The sequence below is a fragment of the Bufo bufo genome, chromosome 2 (genome assembly GCF_905171765.1).
Source record: "Bufo bufo chromosome 2, aBufBuf1.1, whole genome shotgun sequence".
Classification (NCBI taxonomy): domain Eukaryota; kingdom Metazoa; phylum Chordata; class Amphibia; order Anura; family Bufonidae; genus Bufo; species Bufo bufo.
The window spans coordinates 786,163,428-786,181,171 of record NC_053390.1 but is presented as its reverse complement, the minus strand read 5'-3'; the positions used below and the strand labels follow the sequence as shown (position 1 = coordinate 786,181,171).

At 48.9% G+C, this 17,744-nt stretch overlaps 1 protein-coding gene across 8 annotated transcripts in view; it reads left to right on the top strand.

The window, feature by feature from the left end:
- The first annotated feature begins 2,081 nt into the window (after positions 1-2,081).
- Positions 2,082-17,744, top strand: part of ADD1 (adducin 1) — a 96,116-nt gene continuing 80,453 nt past the window's right edge. For 5 of the 8 annotated variants that reach the window (XM_040419189.1, XM_040419187.1, XM_040419192.1 and 2 more), the window contains exon 1: positions 2,082-2,245. The gene's annotated coding sequence lies outside the window, so the exon portion shown is untranslated. The remainder of the gene's footprint in view (positions 2,246-17,744) is intronic. The other 3 variants (XM_040419191.1, XM_040419194.1, XM_040419190.1) reach the window with 2 other exon arrangements.

Below are 17,744 nucleotides of genomic sequence, written 5' to 3'. Positions count from 1 at the left end.
GCCTGACAAGCAGTGCAGACAGAATCTGGTTGCCCGCAAGGGAATTTCGCCTGACACATGGAGCAGGCATAATGGACAGCTATTGGCAGCTTAGGATGAGCACCCGTGGGATCAGACATGATGGTTAACCCAGGGTAAAATCACACCTCGAGGCTGGAGAGGGTACGGTGACCTAAGGAGAGAGGGGACAAGAGTTCCTACCAGAGCCAGGAAAACGAGCGCCGCCGGAGGATGCCCACCTAGGAAGAGTTTCCTGTAGCGGGAAGGCCCTGCGATAATCCGGCTCCACCTCAGGCCTTCTCACTGCTGCCTCAGCGCGCGCACCCGTCCTGTAACCCCCGCAGCGCCGGCTGTCATCATTCTCCACCGGAGATTGCGACGACACCCCGCCAGCTGGCTGCCCTCTGGAGGGCCGATGTGGTAAATGGGGGGACCAGGGCGCCCAGAATGCCTCTCATAAAAACCACCCCCCACCGGCCGAGTCACGCAGGAGACCGGAGGATAATTGGCCGGGAGCAGACATTACTTATCTGTCCTGCTGACATCTTCACCCTTCTCATGCTCCTGCAGGGTCACCTCTTCAGTTACTGGCACCGTAGTGGCAGAACACTGGAAGAGGGACTTGAATAGTTGACCCTTCCACTGACACCCCAGAAATGAGCTCGACACCCAACCGCCAGTCAAGGACACCCCAGAAATGAGTTTCACATTCAACCAATAGAGTGCACCCCAGAAATGAGCTCATCCAAACGCCAGTCCAGAGCACCCCAGAAATGAGCTTCACATCTAAACAATGGAGTGCATCCAGAAATAAGCTTGACACCCAACCGCCAGTTGGGTGCACCCCAGAAATGAACTTCACATTCAACCACCAGTCAAGTGCAACCCAGAAATGAGCTGTCATTGCCAGCAATGCTCAGAACTCCAGACCGTAGGAATTGACTATTACAATTATTCTCCCATTTTGAAGACCCTCTCTCCTCACCGCCAACAAACAAGTATGAATTGTAATTTTAACGGAGCCGCCTTAAAGGGTTTCTATCACTTCGTATGACATAATTAGCTGTCAGACACTAGCGATCCGCTAGTGTCTGCTCTGGCCAACCATCCTAATATAACAGCTTTTGGGGCAGCCGTTTTGCTAAAAAAAGAACTTTTATAAATATGCTAATGAGCCTCTAGGTGCTATGGGGGCGTCATTAGCACCTAGAGGCTCCGTCTACCTTCATAAACAGCCACCGCCCAGCGCGTCCCTCCAGCCCGCCCATGTCCTCCGGAATGCGATCCTCCGTGTGACGCAGCAGACGAATTCTCGCGCATGCGCCGTGCGCGGCTGTATTCGGCGCATGCGCAGTGAATGTCTGACCGCTTCCCTGCTCAGACATCTCCACTGCGCCTGTTCCTTGGAGCACTATGACGTCATCGGCGCAGGCGCAGTGGAGATGTCTGAGCGGGGAAGCGGTCAGACATTCACTGCGCATGCGCCGAATACAGCCGCGCACGGCGCATGCGCGAGAATTCGTCCGCTGCGTCACACGGAGGATCGCATTCAGCAGGAGATGGGCGGGCTGGAGGGACGCGCTGGGCGGTGGCTGTGTATGAAGGTAGACGGAGCCTCTAGGTGCTAATGACGCCCCCATAGCACCTAGAGGCTCATTAGCATATAGATATAAGTTCTTTTTTTAGCAAAACGGCTGCCCCAAAAGCTCTTATATTAGGATGGTTGGCCAGAGCAGACACTAGCGGATCGCTAGTGTCTGACAGCTAATTATGTCATACGAAGTGATAGAAACCCTTTAAGGCTGCGTCACATCTCATCCCATTTTCCCGCCTTCTCCTCCCAACCAATCAGAAGACAGTATAGAAGCTCGGCTCGCTGCAGCCAATAAGATTGATCGGTTTTAGACCCTGCAAAACCGCACCCGTCTCACCGCTAAAGGGAGGGAGGCGGTCTGGACGGCAGGGGGCGCTGCGGGTTGGCTCTGCCGATTGCTATGACACGCAGAAGTAAATAGAGGAAGGAGCCGCCCCGTACAGGAGAGCGGTGTCCGGTGACAGCACACGGAGGAGGGGCCGGGGAGGCGTCCATGCGCAGAGCCTCATACAATCCCGTCTGAGGGGGAAGAGGCGCCGACATATTATTTGTCCTGAGAGGGAGGGGAGAGGCTGTAATAAACATCACACGGAGGGGCTTGCGCTTCTCCTCCAGGGACACGGAGCTCATCCGCAGGGGACACTCGGCACGGTGAGTAGTTGCCTTATCGCCGGGCAGACTGACGAGGGCTGCAGCTTTGAATGGAGGCTGCGGCGGCGCCTGAGATGCTGCTGATGTGTGCGGCCAGACTGGGGGTCGCGGGGGCTTCCTGGTAGGGAAGTGTGCTCATGGGGGAGGCTGAGCTCTGCAGGGCCCAGGCATGTAGATGCAGGTCACAGAGGGTGAGGGTGGCATAGGTGCCCTGTGCAGAGGTATGCCTGTTGCCATAGAGGGGTGTGTGAGCAATTCGGGGAGGTGGGTGCAGAGGGGCATTACTAGCCTTATGGAGGGAGAAGACTGCAGGGTGGCATGGAGAGGCTGAGCTGCAGGAGAAGTGGACGGTGGCATGCGGGGGCTTTACGGCAGGATGGGTGGCATGCAGGGGCTGCACTACTATCTGGGTGCAGGGTGGTATACTGGGGGTGCCTGGAGATGTGTGCAGGGTGGTATACTGGGGATGCCTGGCGATGGATGCAGGGGCTGCACTACTAGATGGGTGCAGGGTGGCATAGTGAGGGTGCCTGGAGATGGATGCATGCAGGGGCTGTACTACTAGATGGGTGCAGGGTGGCATAGTGAGGGTGCCTGGAGATGGATGCATGCAGGGGCTGTACTACTAGATGGGTGCAGGGTGGCATAGTGAGGGTGCCTGGAGATGGATGCATGCAGGGGCTGTACTACTAGATGGGTGCAGGGTGGCATAGTGAGGGTGCCTGGAGATGGATGCATGCAGGGGCTGTACTACTAGATGGGTGCAGGGTGGCATAGTGAGGGTGCCTGGAGATGGATGCATGCAGGGGCTGTACTACTAGATGGGTGCAGGGTGGCATAGTGAGGGTGCCTGGAGATGGATGCATGCAGGGGCTGTACTACTAGATGGGTGCAGGGTGGCATAGTGAGGGTGCCTGGAGATGGATGCATGCAGGGGCTGCACTACTAGATGGGTGCAGAGTAGTATAGAAATGCTGTCCTAGGAGGGGTGCATGGTGGCTTGCAGGGGCTGCACTACAAGATGGACGTAGGTTGGCATGCATAGCCTGCCCTGGTAGATGGATGCATCTCTGCCCCCAGAAGGCTGGTACAGGGCGGCATGCAGGGACTAACTTTACAAATGGATGCTCAGTAGACTAGAGGAGGTTTACTGAGCGATGCTCCATGGCAGGGGTACTTTTTGTAAAGTCTCCTTCACTTTTTGGTGTCTGTTTCATCCGTGTTTGGGCCGTGTGTCGTCCATATTCCATAGACGCTGCTCGAGCATCTCCTACTAGTGCTGAATGAAAACTGACAGAACATGGGCACCATCAGTGATGTCAGTGGTTTTTCACAGACCCATAGACTACACAGTACAATGTCGCCTTAAATGCCCCCTAAGTGGCTTCCATCCTGTATGATGCTTTCTTAAATGACCCCCACACATTGATGCCACCCCCCTCCCCTCATAAAATTATGCCCCCATAGATGGCTCCTGGCACAATTATGGCCCTCCTCAGAGTTATGGCCTCTTTGATGGCACCCACACAGTTATGCCCCTTAAGGTGGACTTACACCTGCAGATTATCGGGAACGAACAGACACTTGTTCCTGACAATCTGTCTGTCTAAGGCCTCTTGCACACGAACGTTATTTTTTTACCGCTTCCGTTCTGTATACGGTCCATATACGGAACCATTCATTTCAATGGGTCCGCAAAAAAAACCCCAGGATTTACGCCTTCGTTTTACGGATTTATGCCTTCCTTTTTTCCGTTCGGTTCAAAGATAGAATATGTCCTATTGTCCGCATAACAGACAAGGATAGTGCTGTTCTATCAGGGGCCAGCTGTTCCGTTCTGCAAAAAACGGAATGCACACGGACGTCATCCGTATTTTTTGCGGGTTGCAAAATACTGAAAAAGCCATGCGGTCGTGTGCAAGAGGCCTAAAGGTGCTGCAGTAGCGACCACTCGTCCTCATACTGTGGAGGTGATCGCTGCATGTAAATACAGAGCTTCACTGACTGTTGGGAAGGAACGTTCTTGTGGTTGCTCCCATGTATATTGCTACTATATGTTCCATATGTTATTAATACAGCATTTTTAAGTTTTATTTTTGGCCCTTGGGATTGGTTCAGTCTGACAGTGTGGCCCCCAACCAGACAAGGTTGAGCACCCCTGCAGAGTTGTGCCTCCAGGTTAAATACTCCTCTATCCCACCCCACCCCCCCAATGAACACAGTGGAGCGCGTCTGTCCCGCTCAGCAGCGCTGCCTGTGGCTCAGCACCCGGGTGTGATGGCGTCAATGCGGCATGCCTCCTTACGACGAACTACAGGCAGCAGGAAAATGGTGAACCAGGGAGGTGACGGCTCCCTGCTTCACCATCGCATTCAACCATATCTGCACCCTGAGGACCCAGATACAGTTGGAAGAGGCACATGCAGAGGACCCCTGCTCTATGGTGTAGATTCATTGAACTATGTGAAAGGACTTGCCACTGAACGGGTGGTCGTGGGCTGTGGGGCCTCCAGATGTATACAGTTAGAGCCCTGGCGTATTTCTTGATGCCATGGTTGTTTGATAGTTTATCCACATTGTGACTGACCTGTAATGTGTATGACGGCTTACAGCTTTATAGTGGAATATCCCCAGTCCTATAAAACCAGTAGCTCAGAATAGTCTAAAATAACAGCCTGAGGAATACTCCCAGTATGGATCCCCTGCTGGTTCCAGGGTGCAGATTCTTGGGTCCCCTTCCATTCCCTGCATCCTGTCGCCCAATGGGTGTGCTCTGTCCGCTGCAGCCGTTACGTATCTGTGTCGAAACATCATCACTGGAGACCAGGGTACAGAGGGCGGCAGCGGGGTCAGTAAGGTGAGTATTGTCTGAGCTACAGATATCGTTCGGATAGGTCATCAGTATCAGATCGGTGGGGTCGGACTCCCCGCACACCCAACAATCAGCTGTTTGAACGGGTGTGCACTTGTATGAGGGCCGTGTCCGCCTTGGTGTTTACCTGCCCGGCGTCTCCATTGTAGTGGCGGGTGCGGTGTAATCGCCACTGTTTGCCCTTCTGATCTGATATTGATGACCTATCCTTAGGTTAGGCTATCAATATCCATAGCCCAGACAACCCCTTCAAAGGAGGAGTTCAAGAATGGGGCAGGTTCTGCAAATCCCCTCCCCCGCCGCCCCAACCACCACTTTACTGGACCTGTAAAGGGAACATTACTTACCTGGTGCCGGATCCCCCCAGGACTGCGGTGCTCCACTGGATTACCTCAATGTAAACATCTGGTTTAACATCGCCACAGCCAATCACTGGCCGCGGTGGTCACATGACGCAAGGTGATCTGATCACTGCTGCAGCCAGTGCACAGCCTATTTAAAGGTCCCCACACACGGGTGTGTTGTCAGCCAAAACCCTGTGTGTATAGGGGCCTCCCAACTCTCCCACGACAGATATTAGTTGTCACCCAGCTTTCCCAGAAATGGCCTTGTAGGATTTGTAAGGTGACGTTTACCGATGCCCGGCCAGCAGCACAGCAGCACTAGGATAGAAGTAAATGGGGCCGTGGCCATTGCTTCTGATCCGGCAGGGACATCGCACTTTAGCTGACTTGTGTGACCCGCCCGTGGCTCTGGGCTGTACATGTAAAGTGTCTCTTTCCCTTGGCAGACTTGTGTGGCATGTGCAGGGTGTTTCGCGCTGCTGGTATAAATATAGGTGTGGTGTAACGTGTCTTACTGACCTGTAAGCAGCCATTAATAGCGTGCCAAGATATCCCGCAGCCACACAAAGTGTGAGCTCGTTCTGCTGTGAGAGTGTGGGTGAACCTGCCGGAGGAGCGCGATTTAGGCTCCCTACAGAAGTGACGTGGATCTGCGATTCATCTCTGCTGATTTCAGAGGGTGGCATACTCGGTGAATAAGTGATCGGCTTGTGTGGGAGGAGAAGATGAGCAGAGGCTTCAGGAGACGCTGGAAGCGTTCACAGCTTATATCCCTGAGAAATACGTAAAACGCTGCCATTACTGCCCCTAATCGTGGATGGAGTAAAAGCTGCAATGACTCTTAGAAATAGGGGATCTTCTGTCCCTGAGGAACCCAGTCCGATAACAGTCCATCAGTCAGGCTCTGTGTACTGGGGGGACATGAGGTCCTGCGGGAATGTCCCTGTTTTCCTGCTCGATTTGACAGCATCGGCAGTGAAGTCTCTTAATGACAGTGTCTCTGTAGTACACGAGCTTGACGGTGTATATCACTTCTGTATAAGTGAAAAGTACTGTCGAGCATCTTGCTATAAAGTCAACTAAGGGCATGTTCACACATAGGAAATTTCACAACGCCTTCCGCACCGATTTTCAGTCGGAATCCTCCTTGCTGTTTATATGGCTGTGGATTTGCAACCTGCATCTGGAAATGATGTGGATTATACATGTTTCTTTTTTCTCTTCCCTTTTCGTTCTGTATACTGTTGTAGTATATGGAAATTTAACATAAAAACCTTGTACAGAGTAGCACCAGGGATGAGTGTCGGAAACCGGGGGTCAGCTTTAGGGGGGTAGGTTCACACTAGGGCTGCACGATATGGGAATTTTGTGCGAGTGCGATTAGGGCCCTAAAAATTGCGATAACGATATGAGATGCGATATTTTAAGGGAATTGTGCTAGAGGTCTATTTGCTTGGATTTTCCCATATGAGCCGCTGACGCGGCTGGGTGTGACATAGTTATGGGGGATCTGTGGAGGATGCTGTGTTGTGGGGGATCTGCGGAGGACGCTGTGTTGTGGGGGATCTGCGGAGGACGCTGTGTTGTGGGGGATCTGCGGAGGACGCTGTGTTGTGGGGGATCTGCGGAGGACGCTGTGTTGTGGGGGATCTGCGGAGGACGCTGTGTTGTGGGGGATCTGCGGAGGACGCTGTGTTGTGGGGGATCTGCGGAGGACGCTGTGTTGTGGGGGATCTGCGGAGGACGCTGTGTTGTGGGGGATCTGCGGAGGACGCTGTGTTGTGGGGGATCTGTGCTATGACACATGGGGCCATGAGGGGGGCCAGCATAAGACACACACATATAGCATCTTATGCTGGTCCCCCTCATGGCTCTATGTGTCCCCTTATGTGTCCTAAACTGCGCACATAACTCCTATTCATAAAATGGCCAGCCTCTGTACTTTCACTATGAATGCACTCACACTGCAGAGAGCGGCAGCGAGCCGGCCGGCGCGTGACTGACGTCACTGTTACGCTCCTCCCACTTAGTCACGCTCCTGCTTCCTGAATTAAGTCGGCCGGCTGGCCGCCTCGCTCGCTCCCGCTCTCTGCAGTGCATTCATCGTGAAAGTGAGTACAGAGGCTGGCCATTTTATCAATTGGACAGAGGACATTTTATCAATAGGGGCCCCTTCATATATAATCGCGGCATTTTTGGGTCGGCCGAATTGCCATATCGCATTTGCCGCTTATCGCGATTCGATTATTTTTGCGATATATCGTGCAGCCCTAGTTCACAGATATTGTAAGTTTTCAGTGGAAAAAAATCCACAGTACCTACAGTACAAGCAAAGTCTCATCCACATGCAGCAGCAGCATAAACCATCTTGCATGACAGTGGCTGCTGTGGATTTTGACCCATGGGTGCAGTAGGTAACGCTCTGAGATGCCCAGGGAATACCAGCCCATTTTGGGCAGTTTTTACAGTGGTAATTTTCCACAGTAAACTCTCCACTTGGGGACAGACCCCATGGAAACTTTTCCCTCATTTTTGAAGCAAGGTTACCTATAGTGTATTAAAATAAATATATGCTTTTATCTTGGTCCTTGACGGATGGTCCATTGGGGGGGTCGTGAAATTTTTGTCCCCCCAGGGTCCCGACCAATGATCAGGCATATTATTGGGAAAGAAGCGGATGCTCCCGATAATTGCCTGATTTACATGCTCTGTGGGGAAAGAGATTAATACAGTGATCGCTTGTCCCCACAGGAGATCATTGTTCCTGTAGACCAGGGGATGCCCAACCTGCCGCCCTCCAGCTGTTGCAAAACTACAACTCCCAGCATGCCTGGACAGCCTACAGTAGGGCTTGGTGGGAGTTGTAGTTTATTTTTTACCACCACTGGAGGTCTGCAGTGGTTTAGACAGAATATTCTGCTGGACAGGAGGGATGCTTTATACAGGTCCCCAATAATCTGCCTGATCATCGATCCGTGTAAAAGGGCCCTCAGTTTGTTTGGACATTGCATACTTTGATTGGGAACCCCACTAATCATAGATGGCCTATCCAAATGCAAATCGTAACGAGAAATCAGATCTATGCATACAAAAAAAATCTTTAGGGTAAGGCCAAAGAGTGTGCTGCAAATGCGTCAAAATCGTGCGGCCGTCGCCTACCGCAGGTGGGTGTGGTCTGCCACGTGCGCCATTCGCTCTATTTGGCCTTTCCCATACAGGTACGTGGTTTTGAAAGCTGCACATGCCAAGAAGAGTACATAACATGATGGTCGCCTATAGGTTATTTGGGGGCAGCGTAGGAGAAGTGATTACCCTAGAAACCATCAGACCAGCTTTTCATCCTTTTACACTATAGCCTGCCATACATAGGAGATTGATCTGCTGCGTTGTGGCCGCTGAGTCGTCTGATCCCACCAAAATTTTCCGACCTAGCCTATTACATTTTCCACAGACGGGAGCCTGCCGTCGGCCATTCTGAACCATCATTCACACAAATTTTTATCCAGTGATCATCGGCCACAATTTTAGACGACTTTATAGCAATCTTACAGCGGTTGTCTCACTTCAGCAAGCAACATTTTCATGTAGAGAAAGTTAATACAAGGCCCTTACTAATGTATTGGGATTGTCCATATTGCCTCCTGCTGGCTTCTTTCATTTTTCCATCACGTTATACGCTGCTCGTATCCAAACTTACGACCACCCTGCAATCCATCAGCAGTGGTGGTCGTGCTTGCACATTATAGGAACAAATGTCGGACACTCTGGTGCTTTTTATTTTTTTATTTTTTCTATATAGTGCAAGTATGGGTACTTTCCCACTAGCGTTATTTTTTTCCGGTATTGAGTTATGTCCTAGGAGGGGCTCAATACGGGTAAAAAAAAAACAGTTTTTTCAGTTTTATCCTAATGAATTCTGAATGAAAAGCAATCTGTTCATTATGCATCAGGATGTCTTCCGTTCAGTCCCTCTTACGGTATTTGGCCAGAGAAAATACTGCAGCATGCTGCGGTATTTTCTCTGGCCAAAATTCCGGAACGCTGGATCCGGCATTAATTTCCATTGAAATGTATTAATGCCGGGTCCGCCACCTAGTGTTCTGGCAAAACTGATCCCGTTTCCCGGTCCGCAGACCTTAAAAAATAAGTACCGGATCCGTTTTTCTGGATGACACCAGAGAGAATCCGGAATTTCAATTCATTTGTCAGACGGAGCCGCCTACAAATGATACCCATTTGCATACGGATTTCGGGATCCAGCAGGCAGTTCCGGCAATAGAACTGCCTGCCGGATCCTCACAGCGCAAGTGTGAAAGTACCCTATGGCCACCACTGATGGATTGCAGGGTGGTCTGTAACCATGGAAACGAGCCGTGTATAATGTGATGGAAAAATTAATCCAGCCAGCAAAGGAAGCAATATGGACAATCGCAATACATTAGTAAGTGCCTTGTATTAACTTTCTCTACATGATGCATGCCATTTGTTGAAGTGAGACAAAATATCACGGAGGAAAAGCCGCACGCCGCCTAACCTTGTTCCATGACGGACTGAACTTGGCAGTCAGGAAGCTGAAGACGAGAGAAAGGAGGTAACGCAGCCCCCCTCCCCCACGGCTTCATCATTACAATATGGGTTTGAGTGAAGAAAGCAAACAGGAATTAGGTTCTGTACCCTATAGTAAAGGGAAAGCGCATGACGGCGTATGGTATGGAATGTGGGAAAGGAGGGGGAGGATGATGGGAGTGGGAGAACTGCGAAACTAACAAAAGCTGCCCGTCATAATACCGTGGTCAGATTCTCACTTGTACTGAGCGGGAGTACCTTTCCTGACGACCCTCTATCTGATATCTCTTCACTCATGGTATTGGCTGGTATACACTGTATTACACTGCCGATTTTCGGCATATGTGCATATACCCTCACACTAGCGTTAGACGTCTCCGACAGGGACATGTCCGGATTCAGCATTGCTGGACGCTACCTGACACCTGCCGCCCCCATTCACTATAATGGGCACCTGCGGTGTTACCCAACCCCCCGCCCACACAGCGATTTTCGTCCGGCCAAATCTCGGCAGGATCTGGATGTATGAGATCAGTACTAGGTAGCCAATGGACAAGAGTGGCGCTGTTGCTGGGGGACAATAATAAGAGTATTTCTTTTAGGACGTGTCCACATGGAACAGATATGCTGCAGATTGTAATAAATAAAGTATCAGCAAAGTGGATCAGGTTGCTACATGTCCATTTATGATGCATATTTCACCCATTGCAATTTGCTGCAGATTATTGGTGATTTTTGCTGTGGAAATGCAGTAAAAATCCACAGCGGAAACTCCTCTCCTATGTGGCCGTACCCTTATACGAGTTATCAAAAGTGAAAAAAATCATACGCCTTTCTGCTTTCTCCCGGTCCTTGGTCTGTAAACTCCCGGACAGGGTCACGTACTCTGCTGCAACCAATGACTGGCCTCAGCGATAACATGTTCCCAGGTGGCACGTCACTGCTGAGGCCAGTGATTGTCTGCAACGGCGGAGGTGGCCCTGTCTGGAAGTTTATAGGCCGGGGACTGGATGATTACTCAAAGGGGTATTCCAATTGGTTAAAGTTATCCCCTATGCACAGGATAGGGGATAACTATTTGATCAGTGAGGGTCCCGTACCCCCTGCAGCCCCCCTGAAATGTCCGGAGCAGCCGGACACACATTAGTGCTGCTGCTCCATTCATTGCCATTCTATGGCAGTTCCAGAGATGAGAGTACAGCGCTCACCTGTCTCCAGAATTCCCATAGAAATGTATGGAGCGGCTGCACTCATGCCTGATTCTTTTGAGGGGGTCTGGGGCCCCTGTACTTGTGATCAGTCGGGGTCCTAGAGGCAGAACCCCCACCAATCTAATAGTTATCCCCTATCCTGTTAATAGGGGAAAACTTTAACCTACCGGAATACCCTTTTAATGGAGCCCGAGAGCTGGAATGTTGTGGTGGGGAGCAAGTATGTAGAATTTATTTGGTTGTTCCCCCTCCCCCCTGGGAATAGTGGTATGTTTCTCCATTCAGGACCTCTGTCAATTAGGGCTCATGCCCACTGGCATAATGGATCAGTGTCCGTGCTGCGGACAGCAAATGGCAGTCTGCAATGCACGGGCATCTGTGGATGCAGACCCATTGACTTGACTGGGTCCACGATCCGCAAGTTACGGCCTAAGATAGAACATGTTCTATCTCTTTCCAATGTTGAGGCACTGACCTGAAGGCCGACGGCAGTGCTTCTTGCTGCTCCCGATCCGTGGTCCGTACCACTTGGTGCACGCAGCCAGTGTCCGTATATTGCTGACCGGCCATATATGGTCCACAATACGGGCACTGAGCCATTCTGCTAGTGGGCATGAGCCTTAGGCACACCAGAGAGAAGCTACAGAGGGCATTTTTAGGTCTGGAGGACCTGGCACGACGTTGCACAGACAGTATGTAATGCTCGGTTTCTCCTGCAGTGGCCCTTCCTTTGGGCTCCCCCACAGATTACAGCTGATCAGTCTCGGCACACCCTGTAATCAGGCTATTTTCAGAGAACCATTCTTACAAATAGGGATTGTCAAAAGCTGTGTGACTCGTATCTGTCTGTATGGGAACGGTGCGTACACCACTGCTGGCTCTTCTCTGGTTTGTAATGCTTTCATGGGTTGGAAAATTCCTCTGCTGTTGTTTTTTGTAAATTTAACTCACATTTGTCCTGAAAGTGTTTACACAGCAGTGTTAAGTGTGCGCTGCGGTATGTCATGTGTGCATCTGTCCGGGACCGTCATGATGATCATCCCCACTGTGCTGATTTGTTTCAATCCATAGCTTTGTGTAGGGTGTGTGTGTATATGTGTATATATATATATATATATATATATATATATATATATATATATATATATATATATATAATTTATATTATATACACACCCTACACAAAGCTATGTTGGTAGTAGAGCCAGAATATGACTTTATTCTCTGGCACACGGACTGCCAGAACATGCACCAGACTAGGGCTGCAGTAAACAATTATTTCAGTAATCGAGTAGTCTATCGATTTATTTTTTACGATTAATCGAGTAATCTAATAAGAAAAAATAAATTGACTGTTTTTCTTTATAAAAACTCATCAGACCCCCTGCCATTAGTCCCCAACACTCTTCATTCCCCCTGTGCGATCAGCCCAAGTGCATCAGTTCCCCCAGTGCCTTCAGCTCCACTATCCCATCCAGTGCCTTCAGCTCCACTATCCCATCCAGTGCCCCTCCATGCCATCCATTGCCAGCTGTCCCCCTTCAGTGCCATGCCCCCACTCCCATTTGCCCCTCCATGCCATCCATTGCCAGCTGTCCCCCTTCAGTGCCATGTCCCCAGCGCCAGTGAAAAATACTTTCCTGTAGGGGCGCCGGTCCACAGCTCTTCCTCTTCTCCGCGCGCTGCACTGGATCCTGACGTCACACAGCGTCAGGTCATAGTGCGTGCTTACGTGCACTATGACCTGACTGTGTCAGGATCCAGTGCAGTGTGGTGTGGGCCGGCGGGTGACCACGGAGCGGTAAGTTAATAGCAAACACTTCACTCCCGCTCCGTGGTCACATGACACAAACGATTCCTCGATGCAACAAATTTTGAATGCCGGATCCGGCATTCAGGCAAGTCTTCTGTTTTTTTTTTGCCAGAGATAAAACTGTAGCATGCTGCGGTATTATCTCCGTCCTGAACAGTCAAAAAGACTGAACTAAAGACATCCTGATGCATCCTGAACGGATTGCTCTCCATTCAGAATGCATGGGGATATACCTGATCAGTTCTTTTCCGGTATAGAGCCCTTGTGGCTGAACTCAGTGCCGGAAAAGAAAAACGCTAGTGTGAAAGTACCCTTATGAAACGTCGTTCTTAAAGGCCATCTGTCAGATTTGTCCCCATGACACTGGCTGACCTGTTACATGTGCTCTTGGAAGCTGAAGACATCTGTGTTGGTCCCATGTTCACATGTGTCCGCATTGCTGAGAAAAATGTTTTATTATATGCAAATGAGCATCTAGGAGCAACGGGGGCGTTACCATTACACCTAGAGGCTCAGCACATTGATTGACAAGGCGCAGCAGTGAAAGTGTCAAGACCCAGTCTCTATAACTGCATGCTGGGTTTTGCAGCAATTCAACATTTCTATCAATGACTGTGTACAGTATATGGAGGATTTTTACTTTTTACCACATACCTACCAATACAACATGGGTCCATGTTCACATCTATGGATTGTGCAGGCTTCACGTATTGTGCCATTTGTACGTTTTATCTGTGAGTGATAATGCTGTAGGTAAACTGATCATAAGACACTTTGGGGGAGATTTATCAAGACCAGCGCTTTCTGTGCACGCCTCGTCATAAATTACGCGCAGCCTCTGGCAGTTCGTGCGCTTAAAGGGGTTCTCCAGGAATTAAGAAAATGAAAATACTTAAATATTTACTTCATTATACAGGGAGTGCAGAATTATTAGGCAAGTTGTATTTTTGAGGATTCATTTTATTATTGAACAACAACCATGTTCTCAATGAACCCAAAAAACTCATGAATATCAAAGCTGAATATTTTTGGAAGTAGTTTTTAGTTTGTTTTTAGTTTTAGCTATTTTAGGGGGATATCTGTGTGTGCAGGTGACTATTACTGTGCATAATTATTAGGCAACTTAACAAAAACAAATATATACCCATTTCAATTATTTATTTTTACCAGTGAAACCAATATAACATCTCAACATTCACAAATATACATTTCTGACATTCAAAAACAAATCAGTGACCAATATAGCCACCTTTCTTTGCAAGGACACTCAAAAGCCTGCCATCCATGGATTCTGTCAGTGTTTTGATCTGTTCACCATTAACATTGCGTGCAGCAACAACCACAGCCTCCCAGACACTGTTCAGAGAGGTGTACTGTTTTCCCTCCTTGTAAATCTCACATTTAATGATGGATCACAGGTTCTCAATGGGGTTTAGATCAGGTGAACAAGGAGGCCATGTCATTAGATTTTCTTCTTTTATACCCTTTCTTGCCAGCCACGCTGTGGAGTACTTGGACGCGTGTGATGGAGCATTGTCCTGCATGAAAATCATGTTTTTCTTGAAGGATGCAGACTTCTTCCTGTACCACTGCTTGAAGAAGGTGTCTTCCAGAAACTGGCAGTAGGACTGGGAGTTGAGCTTGACTCCATCCTCAACCCGAAAAGGCCCCACAAGCTCATCTTTGATGATACCAGCCCAAACCAGTACTCCACCTCCACCTTGCTGGCGTCTGAGTCGGACTGGAGCTCTCTGCCCTTTACCAATCCAGCCACGGGCCCATCCATCTGGCCCATCAAGACCCATCAGTCCATAAAACCTTAGAAAAATCAGTCTTGAGATATTTCTTGGCCCAGTCTTGACGTTTCAGCTTGTGTGTCTTGTTCAGTGGTGGTCGTCTTTCAGCCTTTCTTACCTTGGCCATGTCTCTGAGTATTGCACACCTTGTGCTTTTGGGCACTCCAGTGATGTTGCAGCTCTGAAATATGGCCAAACTGGTGGCAAGTGGCATCTTGGCAGCTGCACGCTTGACTTTTCTCAGTTCATGGGCAGTTATTTTGCGCCTTGGTTTTTCCACACGCTTCTTGCGACCCTGTTGACTATTTTGAATGAAACGCTTGATTGTTTGATGATCACGCTTCAGAAGCTTTGCAATTTTAAGAGTGCTGCATCCCTCTGCAAGATATCTCACTATTTTTGACTTTTCTGAGCCTGTCAAGTCCTTCTTTTGACCCATTTTGCCAAAGGAAAGGAAGTTGCCTAATAATTATGCACACCTAATATAGGGTGTTGATGTCATTAGACCACACCCCTTCTCATTACAGAGATGCACATCACCTAATATGCTTAATTGGTAGTAGGCTTTCGAGCCTATACAGCTTGGAGTAAGACAACATGCATAAAGAGGATGATGTGGTCAAAATACTCATTTGCCTAATAATTCTGCACGCAGTGTAAATATATTCCCAAATACCTTTCATTAGTTATAATGGCTCGTTTTACTTCACAACACTGAGGTAAAGAGCTGCCTCATCCATCTCTCTGCTTGTCAGGGATTATGATCCTGAATATAGATAAGATCTTTAGCTGAATCTCTGCTGAAATTGAGTTCATGAGCAGATGTGGCTAATAAGCAGCAGCTCTTGTATGCAGTCTCCATTACCACAGTCTATCCTGTCTATTCTTTCTGTACTTCATGTCTCCTCATGAACTCCATTCCCACAAAGATTCAGCTAAGTATCATATTAAACTGTATTCAGGATCATAATCCCTGACGAGCAGAGAGGAGGAGGAGGCAGCACTGTGGCTAATTCTGGTGAAGTAACTTGTCCTGCTGTGTGATTAGGACAGGTTCTGTGTGTTCTAATAGGACAGCGGACTTTTTGTTCTAATCATTTCTCCCTAGACAAAACGAGCCATTATAACTAATGAAAGGTATTTGGGAATATATTTATAATAAAGTATTATTTAAGTATTTTCATTTTCTTAATTTCCGGAGAACCCCTTTAAGCAGAAATCTATTTGACAGCTCAGAGCAGGTGTGTATTTCTGGCTTCATTGGCAACAGAAAGCTGGTGTAAAGGAAGATAATTTTTTTTGGGGAGGCTGGTCACGCCACCCTTGCCATGTCTCATTTAAGGAAAGTGGCGAGGGCGGCGAAAAAGCTGAGTGGCGACTTTTCAGGCGCAAGGGAGACGATAAATTTCCCCCTTAGTTGTAAGCTTTGATTGGTATTTGGAGTGTCTATTTAACACAACTGACCTCTCCCAGTTTTAGCTCATTGTCCAAATCCCGTTCTTTGAGGGGTACTACGACCCTTTGTAAAACGCAGTCCACAAATTGTTTTTTTTTTTTTCCCTGTCCGTTTTTTTGCAGCCTGTATGCGGAACCATTCACTTCATTGGGGCCGCAAAAAAATGGAAATTACTGTGTCTACATGGCCGTTCTGGAAAAAAAATATTAATGTCCACATTATGGACAGTGATAGGACTGTTCTATTAGGGACTGGCCCTTCCGTTCCGCAAAATGTGGAAGGCACGCAGCCACTATCCGTGTTTTGTGGATCTGCAGTTTGCGGACCGCAAAGCGCCCACCAGTCTTGTGCATGAGCCCTAATACAGCTGCTTCGAGTCTGCCCAAACAGTAGACCCTCGTACGGAGTCTCTAAAAAGGGCAGGGGGGGTGCAGCTTCTATGGCGTGCACATGTCCTAATTGAGCATATGGGCCAGGGGTCGTCTTCATGGGACACCCCCTTTTTATTGTAGCACTGCTGGCTGAATGTGCCAGCGGTGGGTATAAATGGTGCTGGTATGCACCGAGGGGAGAGGGCACACGTTCAGCATTCTTGTATTATTATGTGTGAATTTGTCCAGAAAATTTCTTCAGTCGAATGCTACAAAAATCTCCAAGGGCAAACCCATTAAACTAAAACACATGCAGGTCCAGAGTTAATGGTTTACTTCCAATAAAAGGCACAGGACACATTACTGTTTTTTATTAAGGGCCTATCTGAGCTCATAAGTGAATGTGCTTGCCTTTAGGCCACGGGAAATGTGTCGATAAAATCAGAATAATGTGCGCGGCCATTTACTGTGCAGCATTAGGGTCCATTCACATGTCCGCAAAACGGTCACAGGCCATGTGCGTTCTGCATTTTGCGGAACGCACATGGCCGACACTTTAAATAGAAATGCGGAACAGATCCGGACCCATTTTGCGGACGTGTGAATGGACCCTTAAGGTGCAGAAACGGGCACCATGGATACGGGTATAGCTTTGTAAAAGTTTTTGCTGTGGTCTTTCCTCGCTTTGACAAAAAAAAAAAGACCCAAAACTGGGCTGTGTGACCGTCGGTCTAGTGGAAGCCTGTACTCGAGACACCGCATAGACCCTTCTCGCTAGGGGATACATTTGGTTTTGGGTGGCAGCCTACATGCAGTAGATGCCTCCAGACCAGTTTGTGCAACCAAAAATAATGTACTGGTACATTGTGTTATCTGAGGTGCAAAGGCGGGGGATGCAACACACTGCCATGATGTAGCTGATATGATTTGTGGTACAGCGTGATTACAACTGTCTAAAGGCACACGACGTACAGGGGATTTTCCAGAGGATAGGTCATCAGTATCTGATCGGTGAGGGTCCGACATCTGGGACCCCCACCGATCAGCTGTTTAGGCTACTTTCACACTAG